This window comes from Macaca mulatta, chromosome 2, assembly GCF_049350105.2.
Source record: "Macaca mulatta isolate MMU2019108-1 chromosome 2, T2T-MMU8v2.0, whole genome shotgun sequence".
NCBI classification, from domain to species: domain Eukaryota; kingdom Metazoa; phylum Chordata; class Mammalia; order Primates; family Cercopithecidae; genus Macaca; species Macaca mulatta.
The window spans coordinates 96,583,648-96,589,647 of record NC_133407.1 but is presented as its reverse complement, the minus strand read 5'-3'; the positions used below and the strand labels follow the sequence as shown (position 1 = coordinate 96,589,647).

The window sequence follows — 6,000 nt, the reverse complement described above, 5'->3', positions numbered from 1 at the left end:
GCAACACCTTTAGCCAGGCATGATGGCACATGCCTGTAGTCCCAGCTACTCGGGAGGCTGAGGTGGGAGGATCGCTTGAGCCTGGGAGGTTAAGGCTACAATGAGCTATGGGCACCACTGCAATAGACAACAAAAGCAAGATTCTGTCTCAAAAAAAAAAAAAAAAAAAAAAAGGAAAAAAGAAAAATTGAAAAGAAAAATAAAAAAAGTCATACTTGTTCATTGTAGGAGACCTGGAAGTGGTAGAAAATCTGGAAGGGAAAGGGAGAGAGAAGATAAATCTCCACAATGGTACCAGCATAGGATGATCCCTCCAGATGTATTGATTCATCTCCCTCCTGCTACCTTTCTCAATTGCTAAACTCACACGGTATTTACAGGACTGAATCCTGCTTTTCTTAACCCCTATCATAAACATGACCCCATGTTTGTCAGAGCTTTGAGAGACAAAGTGCAAGAGGCCACTGTTTCCCTTCTACGTTGGAAAAGGCCATCACAGAAGCGCAGGCGCCATGCTCTCCTGTCTGGCTGCCTGGGTGCCGCCCTGTCTGGGAAGATCCTGGGCCTCCATTCAACCTGTCATTGAGAGAACTTCAGCCAAGTGATGAGTCCCAGATCTCCAGAAGTCAAACCCCAGGTAGAGGGATCACTTTGTGTCAGACCCAAAGGGAGCTGAGGTTGCCCGCAGAGCCAATGGAGTATTTGTTTCAGAGGTAGAGGCAAGGGAGGGTACACACCCCCAGGAGAGTCAGGTAAGAACCAAAGAGGAAGAAGACATAGATAGCAGGAATGCATGTTTTGAGAGTCGGAGTTGATGGCCCCTCTATCTCAGAGTCTGAGGCAGCCCCAGACTTCCCCCTCAAACTCCTACAGCAGAGATGCCATTGTCTCAGGGAGCCTGCAAGGGCCCAGCTTCCTGTCTCAGGAAGCAAATGCAAACTGGTGTCCTTCCCACCCTCACCTGCAGCATCTCCGCCCTCAGCCATTTCCCCCTGGGCCTGGGCCTCCTCCTCTTTGCTTCCTAGCCTTATTGGAGCATCATTCTGGACCTATAACCACACACACCCACTCCCAACCCCACCAATCAGGTCATTAGAGAGTTTTATTTTATTTTATTTTATTTTATTTATTTATTGTGAGATGGGGTTTTGTTCTTGTCGCCAAGACTGGAGTGCAGTGTCGCAATCTCAGCTCACTGCAACCTCCACCTCCCAGGTTCAAGCAATTCTCCTGCCTCAGCCTCCCAAGTAGTTGGGATTACAGGCACCTGCCACCACACCTGGCTAATATTTGTATTTTTAATAGAGTTGGGGGCTTCACCTATCTGTCAGGCTGGTCTTGAATTCCTGACCTCAGGTGATCCACTCACCTTGGCCTCCCAAACTGCTCCCTACAAGCGTGAGCCACCGTGCCCAGTCAAGAGTTTTATAAGCAAAATGTTGCTCTTCAAAAAATCTTCCAGCATGTCTACTGTACCTAAGACTACACGAAACCCTATGAAGGGTTTGGTTCTCTGTGAAAGACGGATCCTGTTGGCCAAAGGTGTCAGCAGGTACTGCCCCAGATCTCACAATCTGCACTCATATCTTGCATGTTTCACCAAGATCCAAATGGTCTGGTACTTGGAGCAATCTTAGTTCACGCACCTACAAAGTCTTGCTACTTCCTTTTTTTTTTTTTTTTTTTTTTTTTTGAGACAGAGTCTCACTCTGTCACCCAGGCTAGAGTGCAGTGGCACAATCTCAACTCATGCAACCTCCACCTCCCAGGTTCAAGCGATCCTCCTGCCTCAGCCCCGCCTAGTAGCTGGGATTACAGACACGCGTCACTATGCCTGGCTAATTTTTGTATTTTTAGTAGAGATGGGGTTTTACCATGTTGGCCAGGCTGGTCTTGAACTCCTGACCTCAGGTGATCCACCCACCTCGGTCTCCCAAAGTGCTGAGATTACATGCATGAGCCACTGCACCCACCCAAGTCTTGCTACTTTCTAGCTGTGTGTCAGTAAGCAAATTATTTGCCCTTTCTGAGCACCTGGTTTTCTCATCTGAGAAAAAAAAAGCAGGGGGGCGGGGAATAATAGTTTGCACCTCTTAGGGTTGTGTAAGGATCAAGAGGCGCACTGCCTGTGAAGTGCCAGCATATAGTCAGTGCTCAACAAACAGGGTACTTTGTCATCCACACTATTTTATGACCAAGAAACTTCTGGGTTGGCCAACATAAGGAGGTATTTTTCCTGCCTTGAAAACTTTTCCATCCAAGACAAAGGTCACGTATTCAGATGCCTTCAGGCCCGTCAGGTAAGATAAGTAAGAGAAAAGGGGTGTGGAAGAAATTAGGCAAACCGGAGAGGAGCCCAGGCTGCTTGATCTCTGGCAGGAATGCAAGGCTTGAGTTCAGATCTTCTGATTTTTCTCTTCTAAGGAAAGCCATAAATCTGGATTTTTTTTGTGTGTAAAATGACTGGATCTTTTAAAATGTGGCAGTAAGTCCTTTTTTAAAAAAACTGATGCAGACAAAACCAGTGTGTAGCGCTTTGCAGGGAATGGCGGGTTGGTGTGCTGAAAGACGCCTCGTTATAAAATGACATTTACATGGAGAGTAGTGGGGGTCTGCATGAGGGGAGGACAGGCGTGTGGGGCACAAAATGGGGGTGGGGTTTGGAGTTTGTGTCTTGTGTGTGGCCTCAGGAGTGGGTGGCTAAAGTGAGTCAACCCCCCGGAGATGAGGGGCCTCAAGAACAGGGAAGCCAGCATGGGGCTTTCTGGACAAGGACATGGGAAGGGCCTGAGCTGCCAGGGAAAACCATGGAATACGTGCCAAAATCTTTAGTGGGCAAGCGAGGTGACCGAATGACAGATACAAGGGGGACCAGAAGGTGGGAGATCGGGGAGCACAAACTTCTAAGGGAAAGCAGGGGTTACGACGCTACCTCAGAGAGGAGCTTTGCAATCTGCGTGGAATGATTGTGCAAAGGGCTTACCACCAGCCTCGTGCACACAGATGGTCAGCAAATATCAATTTGGGTAATTTATTAATTTTCACAATAAATACTTCCTGGGGGTATACTATGTGCCAGATACTAGGTGCGAGCAAGATCCCAGGGTTCCTTCATTGAGGGAGAAGAGAGGGCAGTGGAGAGCCAGGCGAGTTCACGAGCACTTGCAGGACAGTGGGGTAAGGACGATGGGGCCATACACAGAGGTAGGGGACAGAGAGAGCCTCCTGGAACCCAATGAGCAAACAGGACAAGCATGTGACAAGGCAGGTGGACTACTGTCCCGACAGGGGAAAAGGTTCTGGAAGCTGGAGGCTGTGAATCAGCAGAGCAATGGAGGAGTTGAAAAAAATGCGGCAGAGCTGGCTCCCAGCCGACAGGGGTGGCATGCAGGACCTTCCCCCGAGTGAGGTTTCTCCCGGGACCTAGGAGATTCCACAGGAGGGTTTAAGTAGAAAAACGCCCAGCTTAACCAGCATTTATATCACCCAACTGTGTGCCAAACACTCTGCAAATGACTATAAAATAGGCACATTTACTTCATGTAATCTTTCTTCCTTTTTTTTTTTTTTTGAGACAGAGTCTTGCTCTGTTGCCCAGGCTGGAGTGCAGTGGCGCGATCTTGGCTCACTGCAACCTCCGCCTCCTGGCTTCAAGCAATTCTCCTACCTCAGCCTCCTGAGTAGCTGGGACTACAGGCATGTGCCATCACACCCAGCTAATTTTTGTATTTTTAGTAGAGACAGGGTTTCACCATGTTGGCCAAGCTGGTCTTGAACACCTGACCTCAGGTGATCCACCCAGCTCAGCCTCCCAAAATACTGAGATTACAGGTGTGAGCCACCACGTCTGACCAAATTTATGTAATCTTTCTACCAGCCTTATGAAGTAGGTCCACTATCTGCTAACATCAATTCCACAATCCAAAACTCTCCCAATCTAAAGATTTTCATAACTTATTTGGCAGCAAAATTTGAGCTGAACTGACATCTTTATTGATCCGAACTGACATTCTATCTTTGTGAATATGTGTATGTTTCACTGCAGAAACGCCATGTTTGATTGCAGGGTACTGCCCCAGATCTCACCAGGGACGTTAAAAACATAGGACACAGGCAAAGTGCTGCCTTTTATAAAATGCAGAACTTCTGAATTCTGAAACATACGTGATCCCAAGGGTTTGGGATAAGAGATTGTATAAAACCTGTCAATATTCTCATTTTACAGATGAGGAAGCTGAAGGGTAAGTAATTTCCCCAAGGTCATATAGGTAGTAAGTAAGAAAGCCACAATATGAACCCAGGAAGTTTGGCCCTGCAGTCTATGCAGCATTGCATCTAAGCTATTCTCCACTTTAGAAAGATGTCTACAGTTGCTATTAAGACAATAGATGGAGAAAAAGAAATAGAGAAGAATGCCATGGCAGTCAACCAGACATAGGGATGGAAGGGAATGGAGAGTTAAGAGATGTTTAACGGAAAATTGACTGAGCCTGGTGGTTGTAAGCTGGCTGGGAGAGGTTGGGCATCACACGCAGATAAGTAAAGGACACATGGGGTTCTGGCTTCACAACTGGGGAGGCCGGATGGTGGGTCACTCAGTGATGCAGGGAACAGAAGAGGGAGGGGAGGGAGAAGAAGGTCATGAATTCTGTATTCCATGTCACATGTTTAAGTTGGGATGTCAACTAGGTAAGTGGCTATACATGGCTGGTGCTTGAGAAAGAGGCCTGGGATCAAGATAAAGAGTTGGGAATTGCTAGATGCAGGTGGTCATTAAGACATGAGCATGGACTGAGTGGTGACACAAAGGTCTAAGTTAGAACGTGAAAGAACCCCAACCCTGAAGGGTAGGGAAGTAGAGAGGAAGAGAATGCCAGAGGCTGGGCACGGTGGCGCACACCTGTAATCCCAGCACTTTGGAAGGCCGAGATGGGAGGATCACCTGAAGTCAGGAGTTCAAGACCAGTCTGACCAACATGGCAAAACCCCGTCTCTACTAAAAAAAAAAAAAAAATTAGCTGGGCATGGTGGCCCATGCCTGTAGTCCCAGCTAATCAGGAGGCTGAGACAGGAGAATCGTTTGAACCCAAGAGGTGAAGGTTGCAGTGAGCTGAGATTGCACCACTGCAGTCCAGCCTGGGCCACAGAGTGAGACTCTGTCAAAAAAAAAAAAAAAAAAAAATTGAAGAAGAAGAGAATGCAAGAGACTGGAAAGAGTGGAAAGAGACTGCTTCAAGAGGAAGGAAAAAGTCCTCAATGCCGGGTGCTCCCTTCCTCCTGCCCGCTCCTCCACGAGACAGGCGATCCCAGGAACTGTGGATGGGAGCTCATTCCAGGGACTGGTAAGAACTGGTCCTAGCATTTCCCAGTGCCACAGAGCCCAGAAACCAGCTCTGCCTGGTGCCCATCAGCAACGTAACCACCTCTGGGCTCCAGTTTCTACATCTAGCAACTGGAATAATAATGTCCATCTCATAGGCTTGTTGTGAGTATTAAATATACAAACAGAGAAGTCAGCATCCTCCCTGGATTTGTGGTGAGACCTCAAAAGGTTGCTCTAATTATCATTTATTTTATTATGTATGAGGTGGTGAAGAGTGGGTGGTGAGGGCATTTCAGGCAGAAAGAACACCATTAGCAAAGGTGTGGCAAGACGGCGTGTGTTCAGAGAAGAGACCTGTTGGGTGAAGGGTGTGTGGGTGGGATGTGGGGCCTGGAAGCAAGATGGACAATGAGGCTCAACAACCTCCCCCGCTCTGTTCCCTGTGTCACATGTTGTGGGATCCGCACCACCTAATCAGCATTCTCTTTAGAAATGCCTGCCACACCTTTGCTCCTCACCAACCCTTGCCTGCTACTGTGTAGGAACGGTCTCTAATCACCTCCCACTGCTGAGGGAAGCACAGGTCCTCGTCACCACCTGCCTGCACAGAACAAGCTTCCTAATGGATCTTCCTGTGCTGTCTTTCCTCCAGCACAGGCCCCAGGGCCATCTCTGTG

At 48.0% G+C, this 6,000-nt stretch overlaps 1 non-coding gene across 1 annotated transcript in view; it reads right to left on the bottom strand.

The window, feature by feature from the left end:
• Positions 1-3,017: 3,017 nt before the first annotated feature.
• The window catches only part of LOC114676176 (uncharacterized), a 44,102-nt gene continuing 41,119 nt past the window's right edge, over positions 3,018-6,000 (bottom strand). Inside the window, exon 4 of the transcript XR_013413734.1 lies at positions 3,018-3,423. This is a non-coding gene — a transcript (uncharacterized LOC114676176). The remainder of the gene's footprint in view (positions 3,424-6,000) is intronic.